At 45.9% G+C, this 18,207-nt stretch overlaps 1 protein-coding gene across 8 annotated transcripts in view; it reads right to left on the minus strand.

The window, feature by feature from the left end:
- The window catches only part of TMEM181 (transmembrane protein 181), a 325,398-nt gene that overhangs the window by 5,553 nt on the left and 301,638 nt on the right, over positions 1-18,207 (minus strand). The window lies entirely within an intron of this gene.

Raw genomic sequence — 18,207 nt, forward strand, 5'->3', positions numbered from 1 at the left:
CGGCGCCTGTGCTGTCTACTACTGTGTTGTGCAGGCGCAGTAAGCTCTGGCCGTCTGACTTCCCAGCCAGGCTTGCAGACTGCGCCTGTGCGGGCATTGCGGCCACCCACCTTGGGAATCCCTGCCCCGCACTGTGTTATGCATTATGCACAGTGCGGGGCAGGGATTCATAGGCAGGTCGGCCGCACACGCGCAGTCTGCAAGCCCGACTGGGACGTCAGACGGCGCCTGCACAACACAGTAGTAGATAGCGCAGGCGCCGGTTTTGAAGCGAAAACAGCGCGGAGGGGGTGGCGCCGAAAGCCCCTGAAGATTTGAGTGACGGCAGAGAAGCGGTTCAAGCTGGGGAGTGAGGACCCGCCTCCATGGAAAAAGATAGGTATTTTGGATAAGTTTCAAAACGCTTTATTTTCGGAATGCATAAAAAAACACTAAAAGAGCCACCTTGTTAGAATGCAGCATTACTGCTGCACAAGGTGGCTCTTTTAGTTTATAACGGCTGGAGGGGGGTGACAGTGGCCCTTTAAGGCCGATATTTTTTGTATTTATTTGTGAAAATATCTGACCTTTGATGAAAATGTAACAATTATCAAGCTTTGAATTTTTATGCTCTTAAGCTAGAGAGTTACAGTGGGTATGGAAAGTATTCAGACTCCTTTAAATTTTTCACATTTTGTTTCATTGCAGCCATTAGGTAACTTCAAAAAAGTTCATTTTTTTCTCATTAATGTACACTCTGCACCCCATCTTGACTGAACCCCCCTTAGAAATGTAGACATTTTTGCTATTTTATTAAAAAAGAAAAACTGAAACATCACATGGTCATAAGTGGAGAGCACGGTGGCTCAGTGGATAGCACTGCAGCCTTGCAGCGCTGGAGTCCTGGGTTCTAATCCCACCTTTGACGCTATCTGCAAGGAGTTTGTATGTTCTCCCCGTGTTTGCGTGGGTTTCCTCCGGGCACTCCGGTTTCCTCCCACATTCCAAAGACATACTGATAGGGAATTTAGATTGTGAGCCCCGTCGGGGACAGTGATGATAATGTAAACTGTAAAGCACTGCGGAATATGTTAGCACTATATAAAAATAAGGATTATTATAAGTATTCAGAGCCTTTGCTCAGTATCGAGTAGAAGCACCCTTTTGAGCTAGTACAGCCATGAGTCTTCTTGGGAATGATGCAACAAGTTTTTCACACCTGGATTTGGGGATCCTATGGCATTCTTCCTTGCAGATCCTCGCCAGTTCCGTTAGGTTGGATGGTGAAGGTTGGTTGACAGCCATTTTCAGGTCTCTCCAAATATGCTCAATTGGGTTTAGGTCAGGGCTCTGGCTGGGCCAGTCAACAATGGTCACAGAGTTGTTCTGAAGCCACTCCTTTGCTATTTTAGCTGTGTGTTTAGGGTCATTGTCTTGTTGGAAGGTGAACCTTTGGCCAAGTCTGAGGTCCAGAGCACTCTGGAAGAGGTTTTCATCCAGGATCTCTCTGTACTTGGCAGCATTCATGCTTCCTTCAATGGCAACCAGTTGTCCTGTCCCTGCAGGTGAAAAACAGCCCCTGTTGTGAATTCTGCTCTTGGGTTCCCTCCAGTGGTTGTTGGTGGGAATGCAGTTGTCTCTGACTCGCAGTCCTGGCCATGTGTATCGGATAATTACAATTCTGACTGGGATATTTAGGTGTGCTGGATTCATTAGCCCTTGCCAGTTGTCATTGTTTCTTTGGAAGTATTGGTTCTCTGCCTGGCCTCACCTGCTTAGCTGCCAATTTCAGCAAAGATAAGTGTTTTGTTTTTGTTTCTGTGGCACACTGCTGTGTGCTTGTTTCAGTTTATTCCTGCTCTGTTTGTAGGATTCACTGGAGTTGCAGATATACGCTCCTACATCTTTAATTAGATGTAGGAAGTTTTTGTATATCCTGCTGTGGATTTTTTGAAGGGTTTTAATACTCACCGCACAGAACTCTGTCCTATCCTGTCCTACTTAGCTAGAGTGGCCTCCTGTGCTAAATCCTGTTTTTTCTGCCTGTGTATGTTTTTTCCTCTCCGACTCACCGCCAATATTTGTGGGGGGCTGTCTATCCTTTGGGGATTTTCTCTGAGGCAAGATAGTATTCCGATTTCCATTTTAGGGGAATTTAGTCCTCCGGCTGTGACGAGGTGTCTAGGTGTGTTAGGTACACTCCACGGCTACTTCTAGTTGCGGTGTTAAGTTCAGGGTTGCGATCAGTATAGTGGCCACTTTCTCCAGTGAAAGTTCTCATGCAGCTCCAAAGTCATCGGATCATAACAAGCCCCATAGCATGATTCTGCCACCACCATGTTTCACTGTTGGGATTGTGTTGGGCAGGTGATGAGCAGTGCCTGGTTTTCTCCACACATACCGCTTAGAATTATCACCAAAAAGGTCTTCATCTCATCAGACCAAAGAATCTTATTTCTCATAGTCTGGGAGAGTCCTTCATGTGTTTTTTTTTAGCAAACTATATGCGGACTTTCATGTGCCTTGCACTGAGGAGAGGCTTCCATTGGGCCACTTCGCCATAAAGGCCCAACTAGTGGAGGGTTGCAGTGATAGTTGACTTTGTGGAACTTTCTCCCATTTCCCTACTGCAGCTCTGGAGCTCAGCCACAGTGATCTTGGAGTTCTTCTTTATCTCTCTCACCAAGGCTCTTCTCCCACGATTGCTCAGTTTGGCTGGACAGCCAGGTCTAGAAGGACTTCTGGTGGTCCCAAACTTCTTGAATTTAAGGGTTATGGAGGCAACTGTGCTCTTAGGAACCTTGAGTACTGCAGAAATTCTTTTGTAACCTTGGCCAGGATCTGTGCCTTGCCACAATTCAGTCTCTGAGCTCCTTGGCCAATTCCTTTGACCTCATGATTCTCGTTTGGTCTGAAATGCACTGTGAGCTAAATGAAGGGGTTAATGGGGATATGGTCCGCACTGCTGAATAATTGCATGTCCAAACGTATTTCGCATAAAGAATGGTGGTTTATTCAACGCGTTTCAAAGTCAAAGTGACTTCACCCGGAAATAACACATGAATATCTGGCGGTACTTGGTATTTGTGTGGAATTTCCAGATGAAGAAGTCACTTTGACTTTGAAACGCGTTGAATAAACCACTATTCTTTATACATTTGGGCATAAAATTATTCAGCAGCGCGAACCATATCTACATTAACCCCTTCATTTATCTACAACATGGTCACTTGCTGACCCGTGGATCTGCAGCAGGGGATAACTTTATATGCTTTATCATAAGCTCCATCTGGTGAGTAGAATCTGATTATATCAATTTACTTTGTGTTGGATAAGACCTTATTTGCACTGATCTCTCAAGCAGCATTCCATGCACTGTGAGGTCTTATATAGACAGGTGTTTGCCTTTCCAAATCAAGTCCTATCAGTTTAAACACAGCTGAATTCCTATCAAGGAGTAGAACCATCTCAAGGAGGATCACAAGGAAATGGACAGCATGTGACTTAAATATGAGTATCTGGAAAAGAGTCTGACTACTTATGACCATGTGATATTTCAGTTTTTCTTTTTTAATAAATATGCAAAAATTTCTACATTTCTGTTTTTTTTTTCCAGTCAAGACAGGGTGCAGAGTGCACATTAACCCTAGAATGCGCAACGTCACAAATCTACACTTTTACGTAAAGGAGGCCTTTTAGGAGAGAAACTCACATAAATAACTTTTACAAGTTTATTTCAAAATAAGATAGGAATAATGCACATTTTAATTATAATTTTTGGCAGAAAACACGCCGAAATTTTTTTTTCCAAATTTCAAGCAAAGATATGAAAAGCACACAAATGTTTATAAATCTAGAGTAAACTAACTGAAGGTACATTTCTTGTACTGCTGAGTACATGATAAAAATAGCAGAGGCGTAAAAGGTCCCAGATCCGCACAGATGTGGTTTTCCCCAAAAAAAGCAGTGTTACACCAAAAAGCCGATCAAAAAAATTATATGAACAACTGGATATTACCAACAAAGACATACTTGAGGAACACCTAGAGTTTCAAAATTCTAGCTAAAGTAATTTTGCAGATAATAGCAAAAAAGTAAGCACCGAGGCCTGCACATTCTAAGGTTAATGAGAGAAAAAATGAACTTTTTTGAATTTACAAAATGGCTGCAATGAAACAAAGACTGAAAAATTTAAATGGGTCGGAATACTTTCCGCACCCACTGTATGTCACACAAAATAGTGAATACAGTTATGTGAAAAAGTGTTTTCCCCTTCCTGATTTCCTATTTTTTTCCATGTTTGTCACACTGAAATGTTTCAGATTCCCAAACAAATTTAAATATTAGACAAAGAAAATACAAGTAAATGCAAAATGCTGTGGCATGACCTTAAAAAGGCGGTTTATGCACGGAAACCCTCCAATGTGGCTGAATTACAACAATTTTGCAAAGATGAGAGGCCCCGAATTCCTCCTTAGCGTTGTACAAGACTCAGCCAGTTATCGTAAACACTTGTTTATAGTTGTTGCTGCTGTGGGTGGCCCAATCAGTTATTAGGTTTTGGGGGCAATCACTTTTTCAGACAGGGGACTGTAGGTTTGGATTTCTTTTGACCTTAATAATAAAGACCTCCATTTATAAACTGCATCTTGTGTTTACTTGTGTTATCTTTAATAATTACATTTGTATGGTGATCTGAAACATTTAGGTGTGACAAACATGCACAAGAATAGGAAATCAGGAAGGGGCAAACACTTTTTGACAGAACTGTATATGACAATTCTGACATGTTTACTTTACATCAGCATCATTTTTCAAACATTTTTTTTCTTAAAGAATAAGGAGGCTTAAGGGTATGTGCACACGATGCAGATTTAGTGCAGATTTAGTGCAGAACTGCAGTAGATTTTTCTGCAGCAGAAACGCTGCAGAACTGCACTGTGATTTACAGTACAATGTAAATCAATGTGAAAAAAAAGCTGTGCACATGGTTTCAAAGAAGTGCATGTGACTTTTGTGCAGTTCTGCAGTGTTTCTGCACCCCTCCATTATAGAAATCCACAGTGGTAAAATCTGCATAAAAAACGCACAAAAAAACGCACAAAAAAAACGCACCTGCGGATTCTGCCAGGAGATGCAGATTTAGTGCAGAAAATTCTGCACCACATTTCCTACGTGTGCACATAGCCTAAAAGTTTATCAGCAATTTCCAATTTTTCTACCAACATTTCCACAGCCATTTTTTTTTTAATTTGAAGTGACTTTGAGGGGCCTATACGACAGAAAATACCCAAAAGTGACACCATTTTAAAAATTGCACCCCTCAAAATGCTCAAAACAACATACAATAAGTTTATTAACCCTTCAGGTACTTGACAGGAATTAAATCAATGTGGAAGGAAAAAAAATAACATTTGAATTGTACCCACAAAAATGTTCCTTTAGCCTCAAATTTATTAATTTTCATAAGGACAACAGAAGGAAATGGACCACACAATTTGTTGTGCAACATCCACCGAGTACGCCGTATCGAGATGTGGCAAAAAAAAACAAACTTTGGGTGCATGGCAGGGCTCGGAAAAGAATTAGTGCCACTGGTCTTTTCGAGTACAAAATTGGCTGGAATAGATAGCGGACGCCATGTTGCGTTTCCAGTGCCCCTGATGTACCTAAACAGTGGAATCCCCCTGCCCCCAAGCTACCCCATTTTGGAAATTTTACCCCTCAAGGAATTTATATAGAGGTATGGTGAGCTTCTTGAACCCACAGGTGCTTCACAAAATTTTAGAACGTTGAGCCGTGAAAATGAAAAAATATTTTTTCCCATAAAAATGTTGCTTTAGCTCAAGATTATTAAATTTTCAGAAGGGTAACAGGAGAAAATTAACTATACATTTCGTGCAATTTCTCCTGAGTACATCACTACCCCATATATTGTGGATAACTCCTATTTGAGCACACAGCAGGGCTCAGAAAGGAAGGAGCGCCAATTGAATTCTGGAGTGCAATTTTGGCTGGAATGGGTTGCGGATGCCATGTCATATTTGATGAGCCACTGATGATATGCCAAAACAGCAGAAACCCCAACAAGTGACACCATTTGGAAACTACAGCTCTTGAGGAATTCATCTAGGTGTGTAGTGAACATTTTTAACCCTCAGGTGATTCACAGAATTGTATAACATTGGGCGAAAGGCAATGTGAAAATACAATTTTTTCCATTAACCTCTTTCAGACCTTGGGCGTACACAGTAGGATGGTACTTACCTACCTTAAAAGTACTGAGTACGTCCAGGCGATTTTGCACACACAGAGGTTGTGTGCGTGTGATCGCCGCCAGGGGTGAACTGATTCAGACAGATGACACACGGCTCACAGTGCGGTGCTCCCAAGAACCTCAGACCATGCGCAGACCACGGTCTCAGGGACTTATGTCAGTGCAGAACTGACAGGCATAATCCATTGTAATGCTCGTGCATTGCAATGTATTCTAACAGCGATCAGATTGCTGAAAGAGAAAGTCCCAAAGTAAAAAAAATAAAAATAAAATGAATAATATATATAAATATACATATTATATACACTGCTAAAAAAATAAAGGAAATACTTAAACAACAGAATATAACTCCAAGTAAATCAAACTTCTGTGAAATCAAACTGTCCACTTAGGAAGCAACACTGTTTGACAATCAATTTCACATGCTGTTGTGCAAATTGAATAGACAACAGATGGAAATTATTGGCAATTATCAAGACACACTCCATAAAGGAGTGGTTCTGCAGGTGGGGACCAGACTACATCTCAGTACCAATGCTTTCTGGCTGATGTTTTGGCCACTTTTGAATGTTGGTTGTGCTTTCACACTCGTGGTAGCAGGAGGCGGACTCTACAACCCACACAAGTGGCTCAGGTAGATGCAGATCATCAAGGATGGCACATCAGTGCGAGCTGTGGCAAGGTGGTTTGCTGTGCCTGTCAGCGTAGTGTACAGATGCTGGAGGCGCTACCAGGAGACAGGCGAGTACACCATGAGAAGTGGAGGGGGCCGAAGTAGTGCAACAACCCAGCAGCAGAACCGCTACCTTAGCCTTTTTGCAAGGAGGAACAGGAGGAGCACTGCCAGAGCCCTGCAAAATGACCTCCAGCAGGACACAAATGTGTCTGCACAAACGGTTAGAAACGGATTCCATGAGGATGGTCTGAGTGCCCGACGTCCACAGATGGGGGTTGTGCTCACAGCCTAACACAGTGCAGGACGCTTGGCATTTGCCACAGAACACCAGGATTGGCAAATTCGCCACTGGCGCCCTGTGCTCTTCACAGATGAAAGCAGGTTCACACTGAGCACATGTGACAGATGTGACAAAGTCTGAAGACGCCGTGGAGAGCGATCTGCTGCCTGCAACATCTTTCAGCATGACCAGTTTGGCAGTGGGTCAGTAATGGTGTGGGGTGGCATTTCTTTGGAGGGTCGCACAGCCCTCCATGTGCTTGCCAGAGGTAGCCTGACTGCCATTAGGTACCGAGATGAGATCCTCAGACCCCTTTTGAGACCATAAGCTGGTGTGGTTGGCCCTGGGCTCCTCCTAACGCACGACAATGCCAGACTTCATGTGGCTGGATTGTGTCAGCAGTTCCTGCAAGATGAAGGCATTGAAGCTATGGACTGGCCCGCCCCTTCCCCAGACCTGAATCCGATTGAACACATCTGGTACATCATATCTCGCACCATCCACCAACGTCACATTGCACCACAGACTGTCCAGGAGTTGGCGGATGCTTTATTCCAGGCCTGGGAGAAGATCCCTCAGGAGACCATCCGCTGCCTCATCAGGAGCATGCCCAGGCTTTGTAGGAATGTCATACAGGCACGTGGAGGCCACACATAATACTGAGCATTATTTTGACTTGTTTTAAGGACATTACATTCCACTTTAATTTTGTGTGTGACTCCAAATCCAGGCCTCTATTTGTTGATAAATTTGATTTCCATTGATGAGTTTTGTGTGATTTTGTTGTCAGCACATTCAACTTTGTACAGAACAAAGTATTCAATAAGAATATTTCATTCATTCAGATCTAGGATGTTTTATTTGAGTGTTCCCTCTATTTTTTTGAACAGAATGTTAGGGCTAGCGAAACGCACCAAATTAGAAAGATAGGGTAAGGTGCGTTCACAGTCCGGGATCCACCATGCAGAGATGGAACCTGCTGCTAAGTAATGACGGACTATATGGCGGTACAATGTGGATACACACACGGGTTAACTTCACCCTGTGTGAAGGAAGCGAACTCTGTTGCGTCACAAGGCCGCGGTACCGCACCAAGAGCGCAAGCAAGGAGTCTCAGAACTCAATCCCAAGACACAGGATTAGAGTTCGTCTCGACACCGCAAAAATAACAAATGCACAAGAGTGCATGCAGTGCCGTACTGGCGGAGGCCACTAACCACCCAGAGTTGGGATAGGAAAGCGCTCGGCGCCGCACTGGCGGTCACAGCAATTGGATGCTGTTTTGTGTGTTTATTGCTGATGGCTCAGCCGGGCGCCAGATAGCAGACATCCACCTTACACGAGCACTCATACACAAGGGAGGGGATGATTAATGAACAACTTTCACTCATCAACACACACATGATTTCAAGAGTACACTAGCGCATGGCCGAGCGGCCATGCAAACCTTTTATAGCGGCAGTGCTACAAGACCTTCCAGATGGACCAATAGGAGCCGCAACAGGACCTGAGCATGTCACCACCGACCTCCAATGGGAGGTCGTCCCGTGGGCATGCTCAGTAAGGGAAAATCAGGACTTAGTCCCAGAAAGACCTGCTCGCTGCTGAACATTGCTGGCTACAAGGACAGAGCCTTGAAGGGCAGTAGTAACCAGTCGTCCAGTATCAGCCTGAGCTAGACGCTGGGACCGACGTCTCCGATGAGCAGACTCCACTGCGGCTGAAGAAGAATGGGAGACTCACAGCGGAGATGGTTCGAGATTCCCCCTGTGCAGAGGCGGGAACTCGACACCTAACATTACCACCCCTCCTAGGGCCCCCCCCCCTTGGACCTCACTACACTCAAAGGCAGCAACGAGCTCTGGAGCGCGAATGTGCTCAGCAGGCTCCCAGGACCTGTCCTCTGGGCCATAAACCTTTCCAATCCACCAAATAGATTTTTTTGCCACGTACCACCTTGCACCCTAAAAAAGCGTTCACCTCGTAAACGTCCATAGATGAACCCAATTTCCTGGCAGATGACTCGGAAAACTGGGACATGTATACGGGCTTCAAGAGGGACACATGAAAGGTGTCGGTGATACCTAGGCGTGGAGGAAGGGCCAGACGGTAGACCACAGGGTTAACCTGTTCGAGGACCTTGAAGGGACCCAAGTAGCGAGGTGCAAACTTAAGTGGACTCAACTCACAGCCTGATGTTACGAGCGGAGAGCCACACCAAGTCGCCAAAATGGCATCCTGAGTGCAGTCCCAAATGTCCCGTGCCTCCACAGCCCAGTCTGCCACACTGGAGTCGGCGGAAGACACGGGCATGGGCACAGAGACATGCAGATGCTGGCCATAATTTAGGAGGAATGGAGTCTGACCGGTGGAGTCGGCTACGGCGTTGTTAAGCGCAAACTCCGCCCACGGTAGCAAGGATGCCCAGTCATCCTGCCTGGCAGAAACAAAATGTCGTAAATATGTGACCAGGGTATGGTTAGCCCTCTCAACCAACCCATTCATCTCGGGATGATATGCCGAGGAGAGATTCAACTTAATACTGAGTAAACGACAAAGCTCTCTCCAGAATCAAGACGCAAACTGGGAACCCCAGTCACTGACAATTTTGTCCGGCATACCATGCAGGCGAAAGATATGCTTGATGAACAACGCTGCCAGAGCCCGTGCAGAAGGTAGCCGTGGAAGAGGCACCAAGTGCACCATTTTAGAAAAATGGTCGGTGATAACCCAAATAATGGTGCAGCTACGAGACTTGGGTAAGCCCACCACAAAATTAATCCTGGCCACCGGCAGGGGGTAAAGCAACCAAGCTGACCGTTGCCAAGGAGACTTGTTCTTGGCGCAAGAGACACGCCCAAACATAGTTTGCGACGTCACGAGCCATATGCGGCCACCAGTATGTCCTCGTCAGTAGCTCAGATGTCCTTTTGGACCCAAAGTGTCCACCCACCCTTGATGAGTGAGCCCAAGAGAGAACCTCCGGACGCAGGCTGGATGGTACAAAAGTCTTGCCTGGAAGCACAGACTCTAGCGAAACCGGGGCCACAGTTCTCAGGCTCTCGGTGGGGACAATAAGCCGAGGCTCCTCTTCCTCCTCCTCAGATCATACAATGTAGCGAGAGAGATCGCCGACACGAATGTTCTTCTTCCCAGAAAGAAAATGAAGGGTGAAATGAAACCAGGAGAAGAACAAGGACCATCTGGCTTGACGAGAATTTAACTGCTGGGCTGTCTGCAAGTACACCAAATTCTTGTGGTCTGTGAAGACTTGGAAGGGAAAACAAGCCCCCTCCAAGAGATGTCTACACTCCGAGAAAGCCAACTTCATAGCTAGCAACTCCCTGTCCCCGATGGAATAATTCCTCTCTGCTGGTGTGAAGGTCTTAGAGAAGAAGCAAGGATGCTTCCGACCTTGAGCATCCTTTTGGAAAAGGACTGCTCCAGCACCAATGGATGAGGCATCCACCTCCATTATAAATGGCTTATCTTCATCGGGCGATGTAGGATGGGAGCACTAGCGAAGTGTGACTTCATGGAGTAAAAGGCCTTGGAGACCTCCTCAGACCACAATTTGGGATTTGCTCCCTTCTTGGTGAGGGCAACCAAGGGAGCTACCAAAGTTGAGAAGTGTGGAATGAACTGGCGATAGAGAATGGGGTTCCTGCCAGTCCTTCACAGCCTGCAGTTTGGCAGGATCCATAGCCAATCCCTGGGCACAGATAATATAGCCCAGGAAAGGTAAGGACTCCTGCTCAAACACACATTTCTCCAACTTTGCATAGAGGGAATTTGCCCGTAAGAGATCGAAGACTCTGCAAACATCTCTCTGGTGGGAGTCAATATCTGGAGAGTAGATGAGAATATCATCCAGATAGACTACAATGGAGGTGGAGAGCATATTCCGGAAGATGTCATCCACAAAGTCTTGGAAAACGGCTGGGGCATTACAAAGCCCGAAGGGCATCACCAGATATTCATAGTGCCCATCCCTGGTGTTAAAAGCGGTCTTCCATTCGTCCCCCTCACAGATGTGAATCAGGTTGTAAGCACCCCGCAGATCTAATTTTGTAAATACCCTTGCTCCCCGAAGCCTATCAAAGAGCTCAGATATCAGGTGCAGAGGATTCTTATTCTTAACGGTGATAGTGTTAAGACCCCTGTAATCTATGCATGGACGTAGTTCCCCGTTCTTCTGCACGAAGAAGAACCCAGCCCCTGCAGGTGACATTGACTTCCTAATAAATCCTCTTGCCAGATTTTCCTAGATGTACTGTGACATTGCCTCTGTCTCTGGGAGAGATAATGGATAGACTCGACCCCGGGGAGGCTCAGCACCAGGCAAGAGGTCAATAGAACAGTCACAGGGGCCGTGAGGCGGAAGGGTCTCCGCAGCTCTTTTGGAGAACACGTCCGCATAGGAACAATATTGCTTGGGGAGAGAGGATAGATCTGTGGGTACCTCCGTAGTAGCAACCTGAACACATTCCTTCTGACATCTACCTCTACAAGATTCACCCCATCCCAAAATTCTACCTGTGGACCACTCAATATGAGGAGAGTGGTACCGTAGCCAAGGTATCCCTAACAGGACCTCATCAATTCCTTCAGGAATGACGAGCAGTGATATAATTTCCTGATGAGATGGCGACATGGACAGAGAAAAAGGGATGGTCTGGGGTGTCATCTGTAAGGGCAGTGTCGACCCATTTACCACTCGTACGGTTACTGGTTGAGCTAACATTACCAGGGCAATTGTGTGATGTTGGGTGAAGGCAGAAGACATAAAATTGCCCTCCGCCCCAGAATCCACGCAGAGCTCTACCGAGTGGGTAAGTAAGCCTATAGTAATTGTCCCCTGAAAGGACAATTTGGAGGCAAACGTCGCCGTGTCTAGTTTACCTCCACCTACTACCACTAGACGCTGACGTTTTCTCGACCGCTGGGGACCACTGGTGGCAAGATGTCCTGACTGCTGGCAAACATGACAAACCTGGAGTGCACGAGCGGTCCAGGTCTTAGATCCCGCTCATGACACTACCATAGCCTCATGTGACTCACGGGCCTGGACTGAAGATTCCAAAGGTTTGGCGAAGGTGGGAGCCAACCGAAACCTCTGCCTACACTGGGCTTGCTCTAACCTCCGCTAGTAAAAACGGAGGTCAATACGAGTGGACACAGCTATTAACTCTTCCAGTGTGGCGGGAATCTCCCTAGTGGCCAGAGCACCTTCACGTGGTCAGCCAGCCCCCTCCAAAATATCGGAATAAGGGCTTTATCCGACCACTCCAGCTCAGATGCTAGGGTGCGAAAGTGGACGGCAAAATGGCTGACCAAGGACGAGCCCTGAATCAATGCCAACAGTGCCGTATCATGGGTGACACGAAGTCCTAAAAAGACCTGTTTCAGAGTGCTCAGGAACAACGGAGCACTCTGCACCACATGATCGCCATGCTCCCACAGCTGCGTAGCCCTCTCCAACGCCCTGTCAGAGGAGAGACACAATAAATCCCACCTTAGCCCACTCTGTGGGGAAATGTTCGGCCAGAAGCTCGAGATGTATAGAGCACTGGCTCACGAAACCCCTACAAGATTTACTATCACCAGAAAATTTTTCTGGCAGCGGGAGGCGAGAGAGTCGGAACAGGGGTGGCAGTGGACAAGGTTGCTGCAGCCACACTAGCAGCCTGAACAGCAACTGCGGTTACATCCATAGCTGAGGTTGTGCGCTCGAGAGCCGCCAACCTACCCTCCAGCTGCTGGACGTACTGCAAGGATTGCTGTTTGTCCATCATCACTAACCAGACCCTGGCGCTAGTGTAATGTTAGAGCTAGCAGAATGCACCAAATAATTAGAAAGATAGGGTAAGGTGCGTTCGCAGCCCAGGGTCCACCGTGCAGAGACGGAACCTGCTGCTAAGTAATGACGGACTATATGGCGGTACAATGTGGATACACACACGAGTTAACTTCACCCTGTGTGAAGGAAACAAACCCTGTTGCAACATAGGGCCATGGTACCGCACCAAGAGCGCAAGCAAGGAGTCTCAGAACTCAATCCCAAGACACAGGATTAGAGTTCGTCTAGACCTCTTGCAACTGGGGTGTCAGAGCAACTGCAAAAATAACAAATGCACAAGAGTGCATGTCGTGCCGCACTGGCGGACGCCACTAACCACCCAGACTTGGGATAGGAAACCACTCTAAGACTACTTTCACACATCAGGTTTTTCGCCGCATGCTGGTTCCGGTGTCGCGCTGCAGCGTCGGCTCCGCCTTATTTTGTGGAAACTGGATTAGACGGATCCGTTTTTTAGCAGGATCAGGTGTCCGGATCTGGCGAGAAACGAGATCCGTCTCATCCGGTTGACATCCGTTTCGTCCGGTTTTCCATCCGGTTTTTGACGGATCAGGTTTTTAAAAACGCCCCCTGACAGGCTAAAAATGTGATTGGCGTGCTGAAAACTATATATAGAGTATTCCTACAGCCCATCAGTGACAGATTGGAGAGGAGCAAGATACAGAGCAAGATGGACAGCATTATTGCGAAGATTCTGCAGAACAACGTGGATTTCATCGTGGAGGCGAATCGATTGAAAACAATTGTTCTTGAGAAGGAGCGAGAGAGACAGCGCATCATGCGTCTGCGCCGTTTGTGGATCCACCCCATCACGGCACAGAGAATGACGCAGGGAGTCTTTTCTACTTTATACATCGAGCTACGAGGAGACCCACAGAAGTTTTTCAGCTATGTGCGGATGAAAGCGGAGAACTTTGATGTATTGGTGGAGCGGATTGAACATCTAATAAGAAGGAGTGATACATATCGCATATTCTCCATTACACCGGCTGAGCGTCTGATGGTCACTCTTCGGTAAGCATTCTATTTTGATGTACTCTTGTAGCGCACTTTCATTGATATTTTGAATTTGCAGTAATTTCTGCCTTGCTTTTGTTCACAGATTCCTAGCTACTGGAGAATCCTTGTTTTCACTACATTTCCAGTCCAGACAGGGAATTTCAACCATATCTGGAATAGTGAGGCACACTTGCCGTGCAGTGTGGGACTCTCTGCACGACTAATTCATCCCACATCCCACAATGCAGACATGGTTGGAAGTAGCTGACAGATTCCAGGAAGTGTGTCAGCTTCCCAATTGCTTGGGTGCGGTATATAGGAAAAATATCCGTATCGTGAAACCGGCAGGTTCTGGATCCGAGTATTTCAACTATACAAAGTACTTTTCCATCGTGCTGATGGACATCGCCAATTCGGATTACAAATTTCTTGCGGTGGATATTGGGGCGTATGGCCGCTCAAATGATTCACAAGTTTTCATACTGTCTTCTATGGGACGGCATTTGTATGGACAAATCTTTCAATTCCCCCCCCCCCCCTAGACTACTGCCTCAAACCTTTGAGCCACCAGTGCCTTTTGTTTGCGTTGGGGATGAAGCATTTCAGCTTTCAGAACATCTTTTGAAACCCTACTCCAGCCGTGGTTTAACCCCTTTCTGACATTAGATGTACTATCCCGTTGAGGTGGGGTGGGCCCGTATGACCACCGAAGGGATAGTACGTCATATGCGATCGGCCGCGCTCACGATCGCGCTGACTATCGCAGCTGACATCCGGCACTATGTGCCAGGAGCGGTCACGGACCACCCGCGGCACATTAACCCCCGGCACACTGCGATCAAACATGATTGCAGTGTTTCGGCGGTATAGGGAAGCATCGCGCAGGGAGGGGGCTCCCTGCGGGCTTCCCTGAGACCCCCGGAGCAACGCGATGTGATCGCGTTGCTCTGAGGGTCTCCTACCTCCTTCCTCCCTGCAGCAGGCCCGGATCCAAAATGGCCGCGGCATCCGGGTCCTGCAAGGAAGTGGCTTCACAGCGCCTGCTCAGAGCAGGCGCTGGGAAGCCTCCAGGAGTGCACGTTAGATCGCTGATCTGACACAGTGCACAGCAAAGTGTCAGATCAGCGATCTTACAGTATAACAGTAAGACAGTATACAGTCTAGCCTTGCGCAGGCGTGTACAACGGAGGATATAGAATGATCTTCAATCGAATATTGCGGCCAGCATGCAGCCAGCGGGTAAGGAAAGGGTGAATCAAACACCCGAAAACTCTGCCCATATGCCCGAAAACGGGTCCTGCCAAATTCAGGTGACAGGTTCCCTTTAAGGCTACAGTTAGGGTTGGGGCTAAAGTTAGAGTTAGGGCTAAAGTTAGGGTTAGGGGTTGGATTACATTTACGGTTGGGAATAGGGTTGGGATTAGGGGTGTGTCAAGGTTAGGGGTGTGGTTAGGGTTACCGTTAGGATTAGGGTTAGGGATGTGTTTGGAATAGGGTTTCAGTTATAATTGGGGGGTTTCCACTGTTTAGGCACATCAGGGGCTCTCCAAACGCGGCATGGCGTCTGATCGCAATTCTGCATTGAAAAAGTAAAACAGTGCTCCTTCCCTTCTGAGATCTCCCGTGCGCCCTAACAGGGGTTCCCCCCCACATATGGGGTATCCGCGTACTCAGGACACATTGGACAACAACTTTTGGGGTCCAATTTCTCCTGTTACCCTTGAGAAAATACAAAACTGGGGGCTAAAAAATAATTTTTGTGGAAAAAAATATTTTTTATTTTTACGGCTCTGCGTTATAAACTGTAGCGAAACACGTGGTGGTTCAAAGTTCTCACAACACATCTAGATAAGTTCCTTGGGGGGTCTAGTTTCCAATATGGGGTCACTTGTGGGGGGTTTCTACTGTTTAGGTACATCAGGGGCTCTGCAAACGCAATGTGACGCCTGCAGACCAATCCATCTAAGTCTGCATTTCAAATGACGCTCCTTCCCTTCCGAGCTCTGCATGCGCTCAAATGGTGGTTCCCCCCCACATACGGGGTATCCGCATACTCAGGACAAATTGGGCAACAACTTTTGGAGTCCAATTTCTCCTGTTACCCTTGGAAAAATACAAAACTGGGGGCTAAAATATAATTTTTGTGAAAAAGGATTTTTTTATTTTCACGGCTCTGCGTTATAAATTGTAGTGAAACACTTGGGGGTTCAAAGCTCTCACAACACATCTAGATAAGTTCCTTAGGGGGTCTACTTTCCAAAATGGTGTCACTTGTGGGGGATTTCAATGTTTAGGCACATCAGTGGCTCTGTAAACGCAACATGGCGTCCCATCTCAATTCCTGTCAATTTTGCATTGAAAAGTCAAATGGCGCGCCTTCCTTTATGAGCTCTGCCATGCGCCCATACAGTGGTTTACCCCCACATATGGGGTATCCGCGTACTCAGGACAAATTGTACAACAACTTTTGGGGTCCAATTTCTTCTCGTACCCTTGGGAAAATAAACCATTGGGGGCGAAAAGATCATTTTTGTGAAAAAATATGATTTTTTATTTTTACAGCTCTGCATTATAAACTTCTGTGAATCACTTAATGGGTCAAAGTGCTCACCACACATCTAGATAAGGTCCTTAGGGGGTCTACTTTCCAAAATGGTGTCACTTGTGAGGGGTTTCAATGCTTAGGCACATCGGGGGCTCTCCAAACGCAATATGGCATCCCATCTCAATTCCAGTCAATTTTGCATTGAAAAGTCAAATGGCGCTCCTTCGATTCTGAGCTCTGCCATGCGCCCAAACAGTGGTTTACCCCCACATATGGGGTATCGGCGTACTCAGGAGAAAATGGACCCCAAAAGTTGTTGCACAATTTGTCCTGTTACCCTTGGTAAAATAAAACAAATTGGAGCTGAAGTAAATTTTTTGTGAAAAAAAGTTAAATGTTCATTTTTATTTAAACATTCCAAAAATTCCTGTAAAACACCTGAAGGGTTAATAAACTTCTTGAATGTGGTTTTGAGCACCTTGAGGGGTGCAGTTTTTAGAATGGTGTCACACTTGGTTATTTTCTATCAAATAGACCCCTCAAAATGACTTCAAATGAGATGTGGTCCCTAAAAAAAATGGTGTTGTAAAAATGAGAAATTGCTGGTCAACTATTAACCCTTATAACTCCCTAACAAAAACAAATTTTGGTTCCAAAATTGTGCTGATGTAAAGTAGACATGTGGGAAATGTTACTTATTACGTATTTTGTGTGACACATCTCTGTGATTTAATTGCATGAAAATTAAAAGTTGGAAAACTGCAACATTTTCGCCAAATTTCCATTTTTTTCACACATAAACGCAGGTAATATCAAAGCAATTTTACCACTATCATGAAGTACAATATGTCACGAGAAAACAATGTCAGAATTACTGGGATCCATTGAAGCGTTCAAGAGTTACAACCTCATAAAAGGACAGTGGTCAGAATTGTAAAAATTGGCCCGGTCATTAACGTGCAAACCACCCTTGGGGGTAAAGTGGTTAAACAATACTAAAAGAATTTTCAACTACCGACTCACACATGCACGGAGAATGGTGGAGTGTGCGTTTGGGATCTTAACCGCCAAACGGAGAGTTCTCCTGACATCCATTAACTTGAAGACAGACACTGTGGATGAGGTAGTGAAAGCGTGTGTTGTCCTGCACAATTATGTGCTATCCAAGGAACAGATTTCCATTGAGGACCAGTCTGAACAAACCACCTTGGCTGATTATAGCAACCAAACGTATAGAAGTTATTATTATTTATTGTTTTAGCGCCATTTATTCCATGGCGCTTTACATGTGAGGAGGGTTTCCAGAATTCGGGATCAATTTGCATAATATTTTATTTCACCCAAAGGAAGAATACACTAGCAGGATGACGAGAGAGTGTAAACAATTTGTCTTGGACATAGTAACAACTTTTTTACCTTTTACCCATGTTGTATACCTGTTTGTGTAGTACCCAAAGTATTTAACCTTTTACCCAAGTTGTGTACCTGTTTGATGTTACATTTTAGCAAAGTTGTGTACCTGTTTGGTTTTAACTTTTACCCAAGTTGTGCATCTGTTTGGCTTGTACCCAAAGTATTTTACCTCAGACCA

Source organism: Ranitomeya imitator, chromosome 5 (genome assembly GCF_032444005.1).
Source record: "Ranitomeya imitator isolate aRanImi1 chromosome 5, aRanImi1.pri, whole genome shotgun sequence".
In the NCBI taxonomy this organism is placed as follows: domain Eukaryota; kingdom Metazoa; phylum Chordata; class Amphibia; order Anura; family Dendrobatidae; genus Ranitomeya; species Ranitomeya imitator.